This window comes from Pinus tabuliformis, chromosome 5_2 (genome assembly GCF_031772625.1).
Source record: "Pinus tabuliformis cultivar Carrire ecotype Pingquan chromosome 5_2, CPIR1, whole genome shotgun sequence".
NCBI lineage: Eukaryota > Viridiplantae > Streptophyta > Pinopsida > Pinales > Pinaceae > Pinus > Pinus tabuliformis.
The window spans coordinates 550,353,203-550,373,911 of NC_142306.1; positions in this window are offsets into that span (position 1 = coordinate 550,353,203).

Genomic DNA, 20,709 nt, shown 5'->3' on the forward strand with positions numbered 1-20,709 from the left:
GTGGTATGATTGTCATGTTTTTCATGCTGGTCATGAATTCCAATAGTTGTTCATTATAAATACTGCATGGAGCTATGTTATATAGCTCCATGGGAAGTATGTGTTGTTTTCAGAAGTTTGTTGGTCATAGGTGTCATTGAACACTGAGGACGATGTCCCCCCATGTTGAAAATAGCAATGAGAAATGTTAAAAATAGAACCCAGAAATTCTAGTTTAATTTGTCCTTGAATTAAACTGAGAATTAAAATCGAATTCTATTCTCATAGCAACTTGTAAATAGTTAATCAAGTTTAATTAGCTTAGGAATTTCGAGTTGGAAGTTTTTTTGAAGTCATGTATATGTTATCCCTAAGTTTTAGGGGTCTAGTATGAGTTTAATTATGAGTTGTAATTAGATAACTTAGTTTACTGAGTTAAGTTTAGTTAAATTAGTTCCAAAATGTTTGTGGAACTAATAGAGAGTTAACAGTTAGTTGGTGCACTAATGCATTCACTAGTGCTACTCTAGTTAACTAAAGATTCCCTCATCAGAAACTCATGCATGTCGATTCTGAGAAAGACCCAGTTGAGACTAGAGTGTAGGGACAGTGTACTATCCGTTGTATGATTTACTGAGTTGTATAGATCATGCATGCAATCAGGAACTGGACCTAGTTTGGGTTGCACAATTTTGGATGCACTGGATTCCCATTAATATGGGCTATTCAGCCATAAGAATTGCACAAGGATATAGGGGATTGTAGAGTAGCAGAAGAGGCTAAGGTTTGGCTTGAGCTTGCTTGTGAGATGGGAGATTGATCATACTGAGTGTTGGGATTGTTCTTGTGAGAACAAGCATTGTATTATCATCTTGGATTTCTAATTTAATGAAATACAAATAGTGGGTTTTTTGAGCTTTGGCTTTCCCCTGATATTTATTGTGTTATGTGCCATTGATTTGTCTTCCTCTTGCTATTATTATTTTTATCGATCTATTGGCTTCCGCTGGTTGAAGTAGAAGTAGATTCTTGTTTTTTTCTTTGCTTGATCCTTTCTTTCCTTTTCTTTCTTTGTCCTTCCTTTGCTTGTTTTCTTTCCTTCTTCTCTTGGTGCTCTTCTCATCTCTGAGACAAATTCCAAAACCGAACTAACAAAAGGATACCAACTGATGCTCTGATGTCTTTTTATTTATTGATGCCTCTAATTTCTTCAATTTCCTCCTCACATGTAACCTATGACCTTTCACCTTCCTTTTCTCCTAATTTCCTTTATTTTCATAAATAAAATTCCAATTAATGCCACTTTTCCTTTTCAAAGCCTTTTCCATTGCCTTTTCCAATTTCCTTTAGCCATAATAACCGTAACGAACACCCACTAGGATGTTTTTCCCTGTAGTATATCTAGGGGGGATAGTATGGGGTATAGAGGGAGGTACCCAAGGGAATAATGTAATAATGAGATGGGCCATAGTTAATAAATAAAGTGGTTAACCTGCATCGTGTAAGGGACCACAAGTAGTTAGCAATAATGTTATAAGCCCATGGTATTAGATAAATGGTATTGAGAGAACCATGGTAATGACCCATGGTATTGTATGTATGAATCCTATATAGAGGCTATAGAGTCACCATTGAGAGATGCCAAGGAACATTGTATGGACAAGCATATGGCTTGTGGAGTGTTCTCCTTCCTTAAGGAGTGATTGTATGGTGTTGTCCTACCTTAAGGGTTTTGATATTAATAAAGATATGAAGTTTATCTATTTATCTCTTGTTATTTCTGGGTATATTTGCTTTATCATATATTTTCAATTCATATATATTACAAGTAGTATCAGAGCACTTTATTAGGCAATCAGAGAGATTTTTTTTTTTTTTGCAGGAATATTTTGGGGAGGCGAGTTTGAAAATCATATCTGAAACTTCTGGTGCAAAATTTGCAGAAAAAATTTGCATATCTGGATTCTTTGCAAACAAATACCCAAATTAAAAAAAAAAATCGGCCAAATCGGAGTCCAGATGAGGGAGATATCGTTGATTTAGAAAGAAGCTGTGTTGCAAAAACATTTTGATGAAAATTCGTGGATGACGGATCTCCACTTATTTTTTGTCATTTTTGTGGGGAATTTTGAGAAACTAATTGCAGATCTGAGATCCTCTTTAAAAATTACCTAATTTCAAAAAAATAAATTAATCGAATCGGAGTCTGGATGAGGGAGATATTGCTGATTTAAAATCAGCTCTTTTTTTCAGAATTTTTTGTGACGGCGGAACGGTTGTGGCACAAATCTGAAATTCTAGAGTGCCTAAATCGGGATTTTGATCACATGGGAATATGCAGAATGGTCGTTCCATTTACGAAAATAGGTTATAATAAAGATTCTGAGCAATGTTGACCGAACTGTGGCCATTTTAAATTTTTGCTAAGTGATTTTTTCAAAACCCTCTTCATGGTTTCTAGCAAGATGTTTTTTACAGGAAAAGATGATGGGCCGACTATTGAAAATTTTATAGAATATCGAAAGTGGTTCCACCCATGGGGTTGGAATGACTACATAGGGAATTATTTGAAAGGTGAGGCTGCTATATGGTGGAAATCACTTGACAGTGAGATTCTGAAGTTGTGTCATGTTGACGAAATTGAAAAACTATTTTTGGACAAATGGTCTCATACTAGAAAGAAGGAAACCAAGAAACCTAAAGGGTTATTTTCTGCTGGTATCTCCTTTTTATAGGTTCATGGATGTATTCAGAAGGATAAGATCATTGTGTCTATAAATCCTAGTTGCAAGCATAATTTTATTAATGTTAATATGGAAAAAAAATTACAAGTTTCAGCAAAACATATTGGAAAGTCACAGGTTGATAATGAGAATGTTCAAATTTATAAAGATCTGAAGCTTTCTATGAATAAGTATGTGTTGCATTGCAATTTTTATACTTCTGGTATGGATAATATGGATGTTGTTTTGGGATATCCTTGGATGGAATCTGTGGGTACTGTCAATGTTAATGTGCATAAGAAATTCATGAAGCTATGGTATAAAAGAAGAAAATTACATTGCAGGTATTTCTATTAAGACCCAGGCAGAGACTATGGAGGCAGAAGCACAAAGCTCCAACGACATTGACACATAAGATGATGAGCCTATGATGGTCGACAACTAAACACAAACATCAAACCAGGTACCAGAAAAAGCACCAAACACCACTTAGGCACCAATAGTAGAGGAATTCATGAAAGATATTCCATCAGTTAAAGCTTCAACATATCACCACCCACATCACCAAGCAAGAAAACAACTAACAAGATGGCAAAAAACTAGCAACAAGGACAAAAACCCCCACACGGCAGATAGAGAGGTGCGCAAATCCAACCACAACACATCAACATAGAGGAACCGCCAGGATCAACTTCCATATCAAGCAAGCGAGGCACGAGCTAGATCGAGGGTTCACCTTTCTCATGGATGGATAAATGCACGTGCATGGTACCAATGGACTACTCTTTTGAGTAGATCTTATTATTTGTGTTCTTCTTATGTTTCGGGGACGAAACATGTTTAAGGGGGGTGGAATGTAGTATACCTAGGGGAGATAGTATGGGGTACAGAGGGAGGTACCCAAGGGAATAATGTAATAATGGGATGGACCATAGTTAATAAATAAAGTGGTTAACTCACATCATGTAAGGGACCACAAGTAGTTAGCAATAATGTGATAAGCCCATGGTATTAGATATATGGTATTGAGAGAACCATGGTAATGACCCATGGTATTGTATGTATGAATCCTATATAGAGGCTAGAGACTCCCCATTGAGAGATGTCAAGGAATATTGTATGGACAAACATATGGCTTGTGGAGTGTTCTCCTTCCTTAAGGAGTGATTGTATGGTGTTTCCCTACCTTAAGGGTTTTGATATTAATAAATATCTGAAGTTTATCTATTTATCTCTTGTTATTTCTGGGTATATTTAAATGATCATATATTTGCAGGTCATATATTTTCTCCGATACCACTTGTAATAGATCTGACCTGAAAATATATGATAATAGAAATATACCCAGAAATAGCAAGAGCTACTTATATAAATACTTCTCTTTATTAATAAAAACCTTTGAGGTAGGGTAACACCATACAATCACTCCTTAAGGAAGGAGAACACTCCACAAGCCATATGCTTGTCCATACAGTATTCCTTGACATCTCTCAATGGGGAGGCTCTAGCCTCTATATAGGATTCATACATACAATACCATGGGTCATTATCATGGTTCTCTCAATACCATATATCTAATACCATGGGCTTATCACATTGTTGCTAACTACTTATGGTCCCTTACATGACGCAGGTTAACCACTTTATTTATTAACTATGGCCCATCCTATTATTACATTATTCCCTTAGGTACCTCCCTCTGTACCCCATACTATCCCCCCTAGGTACACTACATTCCCAACATTGATCTTCGAATAAGTGTTCCTTGACCGTGGTTTTATTTTTCCATTATTAAGTTTTATTACATGAAATTTTAATTCGGGGCTGTTATAGACCCCTTCCCCTTAGGGGAACACTGTCCTCGGTGTTCTATGACACCTACAACCAGGAAAACCACTAAAAAGAAAAACATACTTCCCATAGAGCTTTATAACCTAGCTCATTGCAGTATTTATAATGAATAGCCTTCTCAAATGCAAAACCATCATGAAAAACATGACATCATGACAACCATACCACTTATTGGAGCTTTATAACACAACTCATGGTGGTATTTACAATAGAAACCATACATAAATATTTACAAATACCAAAACTTCTTTGCCTCAATGTGCAAACAATGAAGTATACATAGCCTGCATCTGATCATCCATCTCCCATGTAGCTTCATCGGGCCCAAAGTTCTTCCACTGCACTTTAACTTGCTCGATTTCTCTATTCCGGAGCATGAGTTGTTTCCGCTGCAATATGCACTAAGGTTCTGGCTGGAATTCTCCTTCTAGTTCCACCTACAATACAAACCAATCAATAACATGATCAACATCCTTTACATATCTTTTAAGCAATGAAACATGGAAAACATCATGGAATTTCACTATCGTAGATAGTGCAAGTCTGTAGGCCACTATTCCAATCCTCTCAAGGATATCAAAAGGCCTGTAATACTATGGTTCCAACTTGGCACATGATCCAATCCTCAAACATCTCTTGTTGAAATTGAGGTGTAAATACACATTCTCCCCAACTTGAAACTCCTTAAATTCCCTATGTTGGCATGCATAACTCTTTTTCCTATCATGTGCTACCTTTAGATTCTTCTTTATAACTTGCATTTCCTATTCCATGTCTACCAACTGTTGGAAATAATACTGAGAGGGGGGGTGAATCAGTATTATCAGTCAATTATTTTCATTTTAAAATCAGATTTGTATACGCTACTTCAGTTAGATAAACCTGTGTATATACCAACTACAGTTAAGGAAACCAGCGTATAACCTGCAGACTTATAATTTTAATTTATTCTTCAGATGTTGATCATTAATCTGTGCATCAGAACCATATAAAAAGAATAGTAAAATAGAGCAGACAGTCACACACAAGAACACAAGATATAAGGTGGAAACCCAATGTGGGTGAAAACCACCTGCTGCAATTCGTCTCTATCTTCTTTTAATTAGAAACTTCTTTTTACAATGTTTCTGTATTGGTGCAGTCTTTTACCAGTACACAGGCTTCTACCTGCAGAAGGCTACAACCTTCTCTCGTCTCCATCTTCTCCTGGAAGGGAGCTACAACCCCCTTAGCTCTTGTACTAGTTGAAGTACTAGTACGTAGGTGCTGGCCTACAGAAGGCTACAACCTTCTCTGTTCTTCCAGGGACCACGTTTCATAAATTTTCAGACTGGATCCATCAATAACATCAATCAAACATCAAATACATCTGCATCAAACAATCTCCTTTGCACCCACCAAAAACTGAATCAAACAATCACTTCTCTGAATGTTGTAACCAGAATACATTAACAGTAACCAGAAACCACTCCTGAACCCAGAACACTGCAGCAATAAACAAAAGTAGCTAAAACATATTTCATGAGATGTATGCTACTTCAATATGTAGAACCTGCGTGCATACGCTGCTACATTAAGGCCAACCTGCGTATACGCTATTTTGAATTACCGAACCAGCGTGTATACGCGCCTTTTCTATGCGGAACCTGCGTACAGATCTATTTACCCTTTACAAATATTCATACATCAGTTATACCCAAATTATCATATTTATAGATCAAGTCATGCGCCAAATATAACAGATCAAAATCACACAAAGATACTTCTCTTCAAGCCTTGAGATCTTGACCCATCAAGAGAACTTATCCTTCTCCTGGCGCTTAGGTTCCTCCTTGATTCAGATCCAGCTATGCACCATAACCCAATGACCAGTATTCTAGATCTTTTCTCTTCATAAGATATTCAATCCTTAAGTGCCTTTGCCTAATGATCTCCTTCCCCTTTTATAGTCTTATGCCTTACTCAATACCATGGTCCAAAACCACTTAGAGCCAATACTTGGGACTCAATCCCTAGGTTCAACACTTCGAACGAGATACCATGGTCCAAAACCATAAGTCCAAATACTATGGACTAAAAAACAAGTTTTCCCACATGTACGCGCTTTTCCTTGCATGAAAGTGCATGCATACGCATACGCGCCTTTGTATCGACTATCCCGCGTGCATACGTGTCTTCGTCAAAGGGAACCTGCGTATACCTCCTTTTCCTTGATTCTCTAATATTGACTTATCCACCCAACCAAGTGGGGATTCACCCAAAGTTTACACATGATAAAACAATAACATTACATCATCCATCCCAGGCATAATGGGGAAACCAATATAGGCTGTTACATGACCTTGATAATAAAAGATATACATGACATAGAGAAAAAATATCTAAGACAAGACTATGATAGTCATCAGTAACTAACAACAACATCTGTCAATCATCATTCAGACTGGCAACAATGATCTCCCTCTGCACCTGTTCCACCTGAAACAAAAATAGATGTGAAATTGAACCAAGATCCCCTAAGATAATGCCAACAATGTATTATCAGAAGTATATGCTCCCCCTGAACCTGTGTCAGATGGTCTCTGTCAGACCCATATCAGACTCCTTTCATCCTGAGTCTGGCCCACTGCTTGTCTTCAAACCAACATATACGCGATTGTATCCACAGAAACCGGCGTATGTACGCGGATACGCTTCATGAAACTCGCGTACAACCACTGTTCTCTGAAACAGATAATTTCAAAAGTAAGATGATGCATCAACTACTCCCAGCTTCTGTCTGAGGTATTCAAATGTCTCCCTGGGTAGAGGTTTGGTGAATATATCAGCAACCTGTTCCTTGGAGGGAACATACTCCAATTTGACCTTTTGTTCAAGCACTTGTTCTCGAAGAAAATGATATTTGATAGGTATGTGCTTGGTTTTCGAAAGCATGTCCGAATTCTTTGAAATACTAATTGCACTTGTATTGTCACATAAAATGGAGATAGGTGGAGTACAAGTGATTGAATGTCTTGCAAAGTTTGCATCATCCAAAGGAGTTGTGTGTAGCAAGATGCAACAGCCACATATTCTACTTCAGCGGTAGATAATGCAATTGAGCTTTGTTTATTGCTAAACCAAGATACTAATCTGGATCCCATAAAGAATGCACCACCACTAGTACTTTTTCTGTCATCCATGCTTCCTACCCAATCTGCGTCTGTATATGCATGAAGTGTGAGATCTGTATCTCTAGGATACCACAAGCCATAGTTTTGAGTTCCTTGAAGATACTTGAAAATTCTTTTAACTGCTTGAAGATGAGTTTCCTTTGGATTTTCCTGAAATCTTCCAACTATTCCCACTGCATGCATGATGTTTGGTCAGGTAGCAGTCAGATAGAGTAGACTACCAATCATGGATCTATAGGTTGGTTGATGTACTACTGCTGATTCATCATTTGCGCTGAGGCTGCATCCTATTACCATAGGGGTACATACTGGTTTTGAATCCTCCATCCCATATTTCTTCAAGATCTGCTTGAGGTACTTGGTTTGTGATAGAAAAATATCGTCTTTGTTTTGTTAGACTTGTAAACCAAGAAAATATGTGAGCTCACCAAGCAAGGACATTTCAAATTCTTTTTGCATCACCAATGCAAAGTTTTGACTCATGCCTTCTTCATTGCTACCAAAGATGATATCATCAACATACACAACAAGTATTAACAACTTATCATTGTCAATTTTTATATATAGATTGCTATCTGTTGATCCTTTTGAAAAACCTTGTTGATGGAGGTACTTATCCAAACGATAATACCAAGCCCTTGGAGCCTATTTAAGGCCATAGAGAGCCTTTTTGAGTCTGCATACAAGTTTTGGATCATTTCCAAGGATAAATCCATCTGGTTGCTTAATGTACACTTCTTCTTCCAAGTCTCCATTCAGAAAGGCAGATTTCACGTCCATTTGATATACTTTGAACTTCTGAAAGCTAGAAAGAGCTAAAAACATTCTTATCGCTTCAAGTCTGGCAACCGGTGGAAAAGTTTCTTCAAAGTCTATACCTTCTTGTTGAGCATACCCTTTACAAACAAGTCTGGCCTTGTTTCTAATAACATCTCCATTTTTATTCAGCTTATTTTTGAATATCCATTTTGTCCCTATGACATTCTTATCATTTGGTCTAGGAACCAACTCCCAAGTTTTATTCTTTTCAATCTGCTCAAGTTCTTCATTCATGGCCTTGACCCAGCATTCATCTTTGCATGCTTCAGTAACATTTCGTGGTTCAATGGATGAGAGTAATGCTAGATAGCTTGAAGCTTCTGTAATAGTTCTTCTTGTTTGTACACCTGCCTCTTTCTGCCCCAAAATTTGAGTCTCTTGATGATTCTTCTGGACGTACCTGGATGGAGTTTTATCTTCTATTCTTATCTGTTCTTCAGGTGCCTCATAGGTTTCTTCTTCATCATTAGTCTGATTTGATGTTGAAGGATAGTCCTCATCATCTTCACAATCTTCGGATTTTACTTGCTTTGGATTGTTGCCTGCTTCATCAATCACCACATCAATGCTTTCAATGTTTTTTCCAATTCTTTTATTGTAACACTTATATCCTTTACTTCGGGAAGAGTACCCAAGGAGAATGCCTTCATCTGCTCTAGGTTCAAATTTGCCAAGCTTTTCATCAGTCCTCTTGATGTAACATTTGCTTCCAAAAACTTTGAAGTATTTTACTGTGGGAGTCTTACCATACCAGAGTTCATGAGGAGTTTGAGTGCTGTTTACCCGGACATTTGTTTTGTTGAGAATAGTAACGATAGAAAATGCAGCTTCACCCTAGAAGGTTGCAGGAGTTCCAGACTCATCAAGCATAGCACGGGCCATTTGTTGAACCGTTCTGTTCATCCTTTCCACCACTCCATTTTGCTGAGGAGTCCTTGTAGTAGAGAATTCCCTTCTTATTCCATGTTCTTGACAAAAGTCGAAAAATTCATCCAAGGTAAATTCCCCTCCTCGATCAGACCTGAGGCATTTGATTTTGTGATCTAATTCATTTTCAACCAAGGCTTTGAAAGCTTTGAACTTTTCGAAAGCTTCATCTTTATGCTTCAGAAGTCCTATCCAACACATCTTGACGAAGTCGTCAATGAACAATATAAAGTATTCTTCTCCACGAGGTGAATTTTCCCTTGATGGACCACATAAATCAGTATGGACAAGTTCAAGTGGCTTACTAGCTGATCCTTCCTTCTCAAGACAAGGTGTTCTGGTTTGCTTACCAAACTGACATGATTTGCATATTGTATTGTCTGGAATTCTGATGTCAGGAAGATCACGAACAACCTGATACTTGCATGCTTTCCTTATCTGAGGGAAGCTTAGATGCCCCAATCTTTTGTGCCATAGCCAACGTTCATCACTTTTGCTTAGATAGCATTGTTGTTGTCCTCCCTTGAGTATGTATAAACTATTTGGAGTTCTTATGCCTTTGATCACTGTTTCTCCTGTATCAAGCTCACGAACAATACATCCATTTGATCGAAATATTACCTCATTTCCTTGATCACACATTTGACTAACACTCAAAAGATTATGCTTTAAGCCATCAACATACATAACATTTCCAGCTTTGACTTTTTCTTTCAACAAAACAGAACCTTTACCTTTTATGAGTGCAGGGGTGTCATTTCCAAATGAGACCTTCCTTTCCTTTTCTAAGGCACTATATGACTGAAGTTTTTCTTTATCACCTGTCATATGTTTCGAGCATCCACTGTCGATGTACCACTGATTTTCCTGTCCTTCTGCATATAAGGCTATACCACATCTTTCTGGTTGTGGTTCTTTCTTTCTCCATGTTTTGGGACCCAATGAAGCTTGCTCCTTCTGAGATGCTTGCCGAAACCTACTCCTGCATTCAGAATCTTCATGACCGAAGTTGTTACAAATAGAGCATTCTATTTCATTTTCAAGAGCAGAAAAGTTATTGTAGGTCCTCTGCATGATCCCAGTCATGGTCCTTTGATTTTGTGTTTCTCGAGTCATGATGGTCTTGTAGGCAACCCATTGAGCAACTTTTTATCCAAAGCTATGACATGAAAAACATTGGCCATTGAAGAAATTCCTGCGATTAACAAATCTACCATCCAAGTGATTGTAGTTTCCATTGACATTCATTCTTGAGGCAAATTGAGAATGATTTACCTGCGGTTGGTTGTAGCTTCTGTTCATCCGATTTACTTGGTGATCTCTGTTCATCCTTGAAGTAGATTGACCCCGATTTACCTGGTGATTTGCTTTATACCTTTGCTGCCGATTGTCAACTTGTTCACTTCTCCTTGCTGCATCAAGATAACTTTTGGAGGTGGATGGCCTTTGTGCTTGAGATGCTTCTTCAGTATATCCAAGACCTGTCTTTATTAGAGGAGAACGCTGCACTTTGATAATCTCATCTAAAGTTTTAGATCCTTTAGCAAATCTAAGATTAAGAGCTTTTGTTTTCTCAATATCTTTTCTAAGTCCCACAATTTCACATTCTAACTTTTCATTATGTTTTTCCCTTTCAACAAGTTGGAATGTCAGAGTATCTATAATCATACTCTTTTCTTCTAAACAAATTTTAAGTTTAGAAATTTCTTCATAGAGATCATCTTCATCTATAGCATCTAAGAAATCTTAATCTTCAAAAGCCATCAAAAGTCTATAATCATTACCATGTTCATCGTCATTACTATTTGAAAATCCATCGTTGTCTTCATGAGTATAATAGCTCTTCTTATTTATACTCTATTTTCTATTCCATTTAACTGGTTCCTTACCTTTATCAAGCTTATCTTTATGGGGACATTTGGCTACATAGTGACCGACTCTTCCACAAGCAAAGCATTTGAAAGGTAGCTTACCTCTGAATCTTCCAGAACCCCGTTGAAGGTTTTTTGACAAAGTTTGATTCTTCCTCTCCTTTTGACGCATGTCCTGACTCATTGTATTCTCCTTTGAATGCAGCTTCTCTCATGTCTGATGGACCCCCTTTTCTCAGTTTGAAAGCAGTTAGGATTCCATGCAGCTGTGACATGGTAATACTCTGATGATTCTACTTTTCTTCTATGGCAGAAACTTTTGATTCAAACTTAGAAGACAAAGATCTTAGAACCTTTTCAACCAAAGTAACTTCTTTTATCTCTTCACCCAAGTTTTTCATGCGATTAACAATCTCATCTATACGTAAGAAATAATTAGCCACACTTTCATCATTGTGCATTCTGAGAGTTTCATATTGAATTATGAGAGATTGTAGTTTTGCACGTTTTACCTGATCATCTCCTTCATAGCTCAGAACGATCTTGTCCCATATTTCTTTGGCAGTTTTGAGCTGCATCACCTTGATGAATTCTGATTGAGATAGACTCCCCAATAAAGTATTGACAGCCTTTGCATTTGTTTCATACTGCTTTTTACCAGCCGTATCTGTAGGAGTTGTTGATGGAAATGTGTATCCTCCTTCCACGATATCCCAAACTTATGTACCAAGAGATTGAAGATAGGCTGTGATTCTTACCTTCCAATAGACGAAGTTTCTCCCATCAAAGATTGGTGGCCTGATAGATGCCTCTTTTTCGTAGTTTCTCATGATGATAGATCTTCCTTCAAGCGATCAAGCTCCTTCTGAAGGACCTGCTTTGATACCAATTGTTGGAAATAATACTGAGAGGGGGGGTGAATAAGTATTATCAGTCAATTATTTTCATTTTACAATCAGATTTGTATACACTACTTCAGTTAGATAAACCTGTGTATATATGCAACTATAGTTAAGGAAACCAACATATAACCTGTAGACTTATAATTTTAATTTATTCTTCAGATGTTGATCATTAATTTGTGCATCTGAACCATATAAACAGAATAGTACAGAGCAGACAGTCACATACACAAGAACACAAGATATAAGGTGGAAACCCAATGTGGGTGAAAACCACCTACTGCAATTCGTCTCTATCTTCTTTTAATTAGAAACTTCTTTTTACAATGTTTCTGTACTGGTGTAGTCTTTTACCAGTATGCAGGCTTCTACCTGCAGAAGGCTACAACCTTCTCTCGTTCTCCAGCTTCTCCTGGAAGGGAGCTACAACCCCCTTAGCTCTTGTACTAGCTGAAGTACTAGTACATAGGTGCTGGCCTACAGAAGGCTACAACCTTCTCTGTTCTTCCAGGGACCACGTTTCATAAATTTTCAGACTGGATCCATCAATAACATCAATCAAACATCAAATACATATGCATCAAAAAAAATCCTTTGCATCCACCAAAAACTGAATCAAACAATCACTTCTCTGAATGTTGTAACCAAAATACATTGACAGTAAATATAAACCACTCCTGAACCCAGAACATTGCAACAATAAACAGAAGTAGCTAAAACATATTTCATGAGACGTACACTACTTCAATATGTAGAACCTGTGTGCATACGCTGCTGCATTAAGGCCAACCTGCGTATACGCTATTTTGAATTACCGAACCAGCGTGTATACGCGCCTTTTCTATGTGGAACCTGCGTACAAATCTATTTACCCTTTACAAATATTCAGACATCAGTTATACCCAGATTATCAGATTTATAGATCAAGTCATGCACCAAATATAACAGATCAAAATCACACAAAGATACTTCTCTTCAAGCCTTGAGATCTTGACCCATCAATAGAACTTATCCTTCTCCTTGCACTCAGGTTCCTCCTTGATTCAGATCCAGATATGCACCATAACCCAATGACCAGTATTCTAGATCTTTTCTCTTCATAAGATATTCAATCCTTAAGTGCCTTTGTCTAATGATCTCCTTCCCCTTTTATAGTCTTAGGCCTTACTCAATACCATGGTCCAAAACCACTTAGAGCAAATACTTGGGACTTAATCCCCGGGTTCAATACTTCGAACGAGATACCATGGTCCAAAACCATAAGTCCATGTACGCACATTTCCTTGCATGAAAGTGCGTGCATACACCTACGCGCCTTTGTATCGACTATCCCACGTGTATACGCGTCTTCGTCAAAGGGAACCTGCGTATACCTCCTTTTCCTTGATTCTGAGATCCTGAACTGTGATCTGTCATTTGAGTGAGTTGCCATCAAGAACAACACCTGTGTCATAGTGCCACCCGTGTCATAATGCCAACACCAACATGTCTGGTCCAAAAAGTACCTTATTTACTGGATCACTCCAACTGATGGGAGTATTACAACTCCGCCCATACAGTGCCTCAAATGGACTCATCCTTAGTGACTCTTGATAACCATTATTGTAAGAAAACTTGACCAATGGAAGGTACTCCTCTACTGATGCATGACACACATCCTCAACATATCCTTTAGCATCCTATTGACCCTCTATGTATTTCCATCTATCTGCAGATGATAATTTGTACTGAAGGCCAACTCTATCCCCAGTCCTACAAATAACTCCTTCCAAAACTTAGAAGTGAACTTGGCATCACTGTCCGACATAATATTCTTCAGAACAGCATGCAATCTCACGATCTCCCTGTTGAAGACCTGTGCCACCTCACTAGCTGAATAAGTAGTCTTGACTAGAATGAAGTGAGCTACCTTTCTCAACCTGTCTACCATAACCATGATAGAATCATGCTACCTTGATGTCCTTAGAAGACCTATAATGAAGTCAATGGAAATTACCTCCCATTTCCATTTTGGAATCAGAATAGGCTAAAGCAATCCACCTATATGCTTACATTCTTATTTCACTTGCTGACAATCCAAACATCTAGCCACGAACTCTACCACTTCCTTCTTTACATTCGACCAATAGTAGAACTTCTTCACTGTTGTCAACGTCTTCTGATATCCTAGGTGACCTGAATATAACTTTATATGAAATTCCCTCAAGATAAGCTTCTTGAGTTCATGTCATCTGACACATAGATCTTGTCTCCAAATCTCATCAAGCCATCTCCCATGAGATGATAGTCCACATCCTGATCACTTGTACCCTCCTATAACCTATGCATAAGTTCCCTGTACCCGCCATCCTATTGTCCTGCCTATAAGATTTGCTCCTATAAATTTGTCCCATATGATCTCACTACTAAAACATGGTTCAACTGCACTTTCTTGCTGAGAGCATTCGCAGCCATGTTATCCTTACCTTGATGTATCTAATCTTGAAGTCAAATTCAATAAGGGTAGCCAACCATTTAGCTTTCCTGGCATTTAAATTTGGTTGGTCAAACAGATATCTCAAGCCACTGTGATCACATATCAACACAAACCTCCTGCCAAGAAGATAATGTCTCCACATCTTCAAGGCATGAATAATAGTTTCCAACTCAAGATCACGAGTCACATAGTTCTTCTCATGCTCATTCAGTTTCCTATACTCGTAGCATATCACCTGTCCCTCCTACATAAGTACTCCACCAAGCCCTCTCTAGCAAGAATTTGTAAACACTACAAACTCTTTATCTAGATCTGCAATATTTAACACTAGAGCATTGCTTTAATGGATTGGAGATTTCTATGGTGTGGTTTTTGAGATTGTGAGCTCAGATATTCCACAGTCTGCATTTTTATGTCTATGTTTCGAGCATTTCTTTAACTGTTCAAAATTGGCTGCACACTCCTCTGTCCATTCAAACTTCTTACCTTTCCTTTGCAATGATGTAATAGGATAGGCAATGCATGAGAAGTTCCTGATGAACCTCCTATAGTAACCTGCTAACCCCATGAATAATCTGACTTCATCCACATTGTTAGGAGATGCCCACTCCATGATAGTTTTTACCTTTTTTGGATCTGCTGCTATGCCTTCTTTGGAAACAACATGTCCCAAGTAGTGCACCTCTGTCTAAAATAAATACCACTTGCTAAGCTTGGAATACAATTGATGCTCTCTTAGAAACCTTAACACTGCTGCTAAATTCCCAACATGCTCTTCCTTATTCTTGGAATATATCAAGATGTCATCAATGAATACAATAACAAACTTGTCTAGATAAGGACGTAACACACTATTCATCAAGCACATAAAAGTAGCTAGAGCATTAGTCAAAATGAATGGAACTACAACAAACTCATAATTCCCATACCTAATCCTGAAGGAAGTCTTGTAGATGTCCTCTTCTTTGATGTGTATCTAATGGTATCCTGATCTCAAGTCAATCTTCGAGAACAATGTTGCTCTCTTCAACAAATCAAACAAGTCATCAATCCTTGGAAATGGGTACTTGTTCTTGATCATCACCTTGTTCAATCGCATGTAATCAATGCACAACCTAAGAGTACCATCCTTATTCTTCACGAACAGTATCAGTGCACCCGAAGGTGATACACTTGGCCTAATGTATCCCTTATTGAGTATTTCCTTGAGCTGCAACTTCAACTCTACTAGCTCTAGAGTGCTCATCTTGTAAGGTTCCTTTGATGTTGGTGATTCCCCTAGTACCAACTCAATAGAAAATTCCAATTCCCTGTGGGGAGGAAACTCTGGAATCTATATTGGAAACACATCTTGAAACTGCTATAGTACAAGGTACCTCTTGAATATTTTTGCATCCTCAACATCCTTACCCTTGTCACTAGAGATATGAACTACAAACATTAGACACCCTTTTATGCAACTGCTCTTAGCCTACATAGTTGTGACCATCCTCACTAATATAGGCTTCTCATATCCCTACAAGATTATCTTTTCCCCATTATCATCCAGGCACTCAATATCCTTGTCATAACAGTCTACTTTGGTCCTGTGAAGATATAGCTAATCCATACCCAAAATCATACTATACGATCCCAATGGTAGTACATTCAAATGTGTTGTTGTAGGCATACTATTCATGAATGCACAAGATCTTACCCAGTGATGAATTCTATTCTTAGTACTTGTAGCCAACTGCACCAACCAAGACTCTGCAACCAGGCCAGGATTAACATAACTATAATTAGATACATGATCAATCAAAATATAATAACTTGATCACAAAGCTTACCATCCATCTCAATAGTAGATGCCTAGTGATCTGCCTGCCTGTTGTCCACAAATGCATAAATCTAAGGAATACTATGACCATCATCCCCAACTATCTGTGCCTCCTGAACACTATTGATCTGAGGCCTACCTCCCTGGTTCTTTACCACATATCCAACACTAGAACGATCCTTTACCATCACCTCTAGTCTGCTGCTCTCCAAGATGTGACCCATTCCCCTTCTCAATTGTATTGAACTTCTTGTAAGGAACCACATTTTCTTTCTCACCTGCATCTTGAGGTATTCCCCGCTTCGGTGGCCACTTCCCTTTAACTTTCTAATTTCCCTTCTGGTCACGTTTAGGCTCATATTTTATATTTGACTGCTCATAACAATGCTTCAATTTCTAGATGGCTTCCTCTAGAGATCTAGGCTCATAGACTCAATTTGGTGTCTATGTGCTATTGTAAATCCACCGATGAACCTTTGAATCTTAGCCTTCTCCTCCTTGAGATAAGGCACATATCTCAACAACTCCAAGAACTTGCTAGTATACTCATCATCTGTCATAGAACCCATATGTAGCTCATAAAATTCCTTAGCTCTATCATCATAGTACCTCTCTGACAAGTACTTCTTCTTGAAGAGTCTCTCAAACTCATCCCAAATAAACTCGTCTTCCTGAATTCCCTTGACATTATTCACATCTTCCCACCAAATATTTTCTTTCCCTTTGAGACTGAAGGTGGCTATATTGGCTTTCATGTTCTCTAAATAGTTGTGCAATCTAAAGAATTTCTTCATCCCAAGCAACCATGCCTCTACATCTTCTGACTTCTTCATCTCTCCATCAAATGTAGGAAGCTTCACTTTCTTAAACTCCTCAGGTAAGTACTCACCCCTCATATAAGGATGATGATGGTGATGATTATGATTATGTCTCCTAGATGAGTAATTAGAATGATGCCATACATACCAGTCCTTCTGCCAAGTGTATCTAGTTATCTTCCACCTCCAATAGTGTCCCCTCTATCCAACCTGTATCTGAACCAACAACTACTACCATAGACTCCATTAGGTTTCTCTTCCTGTTCTTGACTGATTCTCAACTGTCCCTATTTCTGCAACTCTGACAAGTTATGGAGGATCATTGCATTAACCTCTACCTTCCTCTCCTCAGCCCTCGCAAGTTTTTCCTGAGCCTCAACCAACCTGTCATTATTTGCTTTGAAACATTCGATCTTTACTCTCAAACTCCTCAATGTATATACTATACTAGGAGAATATTCTTCTCCTTGCTACCTAACTGATCTGTAGGGAGACTCACAGGAACTATAGTCTACCATTTTTCTCTTCATCTTTGATTCTGTTCTTCCTGAAAGTGTACCATGTCAAATAAATCAAATAGATACCAAAATCAAAACCATACCTTGTTGTTGTTTAGGGGAGACTTATCTCATATGTAAGATGAGTCCACATTAGCATGTACATTTATAATCATAAGCATATCCATATAATCATCTATCGAAACAACAACATATCAACATAAAACATCATACATGACCATACCAATTGTATACCATGACCCCACGCAGGACAACCATAACCTTGACAACATCATACTTTACCCAAAGAGAGCGCAACTTGCTCTGATACCACCCTATAACCACCTCCTCCCACATTTAGCCACTTTCGCTGGTTTACCCAAGGTAAACATGAGCTAAGGGTCACTATGATAAGAATCAACCTCCTATATCACCTTGATGAAATGGAGTTGATAACTTGAGACCTTACTGACTTCCCTCAAGTCCTATAAGACCTCTAAGAGCAACCCAACCCCTCCAGTTGTCAAACCCCTGAGATGACTCTCTTTTTCATTGACCTAGAGCCTCGGTCACAACCTTTCCAAGGCATGTAAGTGAATATAGCCCTCCAGTCACACAGATGGGCCTGCATGAGTGTGATTGTAACCTCTTTCTGCGAGTCCTATGCCAACAAATGCGAGATTTAAGGCTATTTTCCAGGGCCAGGACCCAATAACTACCCAAAAATCCATGAAACTTCCAGAAGTCATAAAAGAAATGAAGATAATGCTTTTGATAATAAAATTGATCAAGGACATGACTGGACCTTCCCAAACCACGACTGACATTCCATCAAACACTTGGTAAACATGCAACCTACAGATCATGAATGCAAGTATGAACATAAGGAGATGAAAATTTATCTAAGGTTTAATAAGAAGGATCACTACCTTATCACATTAGTTGTCACAACATCAATTAGGTCTTGCATTCATTATGAATTCAATTACAAATAAAAACATGTAAAGAGCCATGAATAAGATTTGTCAAACAACCATGATTATAACCAACATATAACTAGATAAATAACAATGAGAGAACATCCATTAAAACCACATAATAATAAGTACATTTACTCATCAAAATAAAGAGAAACTTAGCTTTTATTAAACATAGGAAAAATCCAACCAGGTTCGGGACTTCCACGTACCACCCGACTATAGATTGGCTAAACCAAATCTTTCTTTCAGCCAATCACCCCCATGCCATATTCCAAGCATGAATGTGGGATTGCATGGGATAAACCAATCCATAAAAAAGCAAGGAAATCCAAAGGTTAAACCATATCCACCCTCACCATACTATGATCTCACCTATATCGGTGCCGAGATCACAAAACCAAACCGAGCTTGGATGCCTTAGAATTTCTTCTCCAATACCTTGAGGAATTTTCTTGTCTCCACCCTCAGGCTTTACCGTGTATCCCACCATTACTGGTCAAGGGATTCCTAGGCCTTTGAGAATTTTCCTGAGACCACCTCACTCGGATCCAAAATCTTCTAGAAATCCAAAGCTCAAACTGAGAAAATTCCCATCACACCATGGATATCCAGAAATGGAAATGCAAGGTTGAAATCCACTTTCGAAACCTGACAAAATCCATGCCAATGACAACAAAATAACCAAATATCAACATGCACATATCATGCATGTAAAAACCATATAGGAAATAATACATGCAAACTATTACCTGCAAGTATTCCTCTTGAAGCTGCTTGATCCAACTTTTCCTTGCTTGATCCTTAATTTCCTTTTCCTTCCTTGTCCTTCCTTTGCTTGCTTTCTTTCCTTCTCCTCTTGGTGCTCTTCTCCTCTCTAAGAAAAATTCCAAAAAAAAACTGACAAAAGGCTACCAACTGATGCTCTGATGACTTTTTATTATTAATTCCTTTAATTTCTTCAATTTTCCTTTATTTTCCTTCAATTTCCTCCTCACATGCAACCTATGACCTTTCACCTTCATTTTCACCTAATTTCCTTTATTTTCATAAATAAAATTCCAATTAATGCCACTTTTCCTTTTCAAATCCTTTTCCATTGCCTTTGCGAATTTCCTTTAGCCATAATAATTGAAATGAACACCCACTAGGATGTTTTTCCCAACATTCAACTTGGAATAAGTGTCCCTTGACTGTGGTCTTATTTTTCCTTTATTAAATTTCATTAAATGACATTTTAACCCCGGGTTTTTACAATCGGTTTCCTCTCCATATACCGCATCATCATCATATCGAATGTCTAAACCAAACCCAACATAATCTGGATTGATCTCAAGATCAATTGGATCTTATGGAAGACCCGTGTTCTAAAAAAACAACATTCAAAATGAAAAGTTATTTTTTTTTTCATGCAATATTTAATATTTCTGTTATATTTCTAATCTTACAAAATATGAAATGGAACTATAATCATATTACATCATATCAAAGTGCACATATATACCATAGTAAAATTTCAAATTAGTTATAACTAAGATGTCATTCTAAAGATGTAAAACATGCAACAATTTGTATAAACGTTAGTAAATCGTGGAGAAGGCGAGAGGATCAAAATATAGCCATCGCTCGCCAGAGGAAGGAGCGGGTGTAGAAATAATAAGGGGACAAAGGTTAGGGATAGACATAGAACTTGACCTTGAAGCAATAGTGGTGGCAAGGTTTCTTATTCCAATCATGTCGTTGTGGAGAGGGGGGATGTGGCACTCCCCTCCTAGGCTATTTTAAGAGCTCCAGAGCAACCAAACTCCCTGACCACCCCTATAGCTATTGTACAAGAGGCTTGAAGAAAAACTCAGTAAGGAAAAAGTTTACCAAAT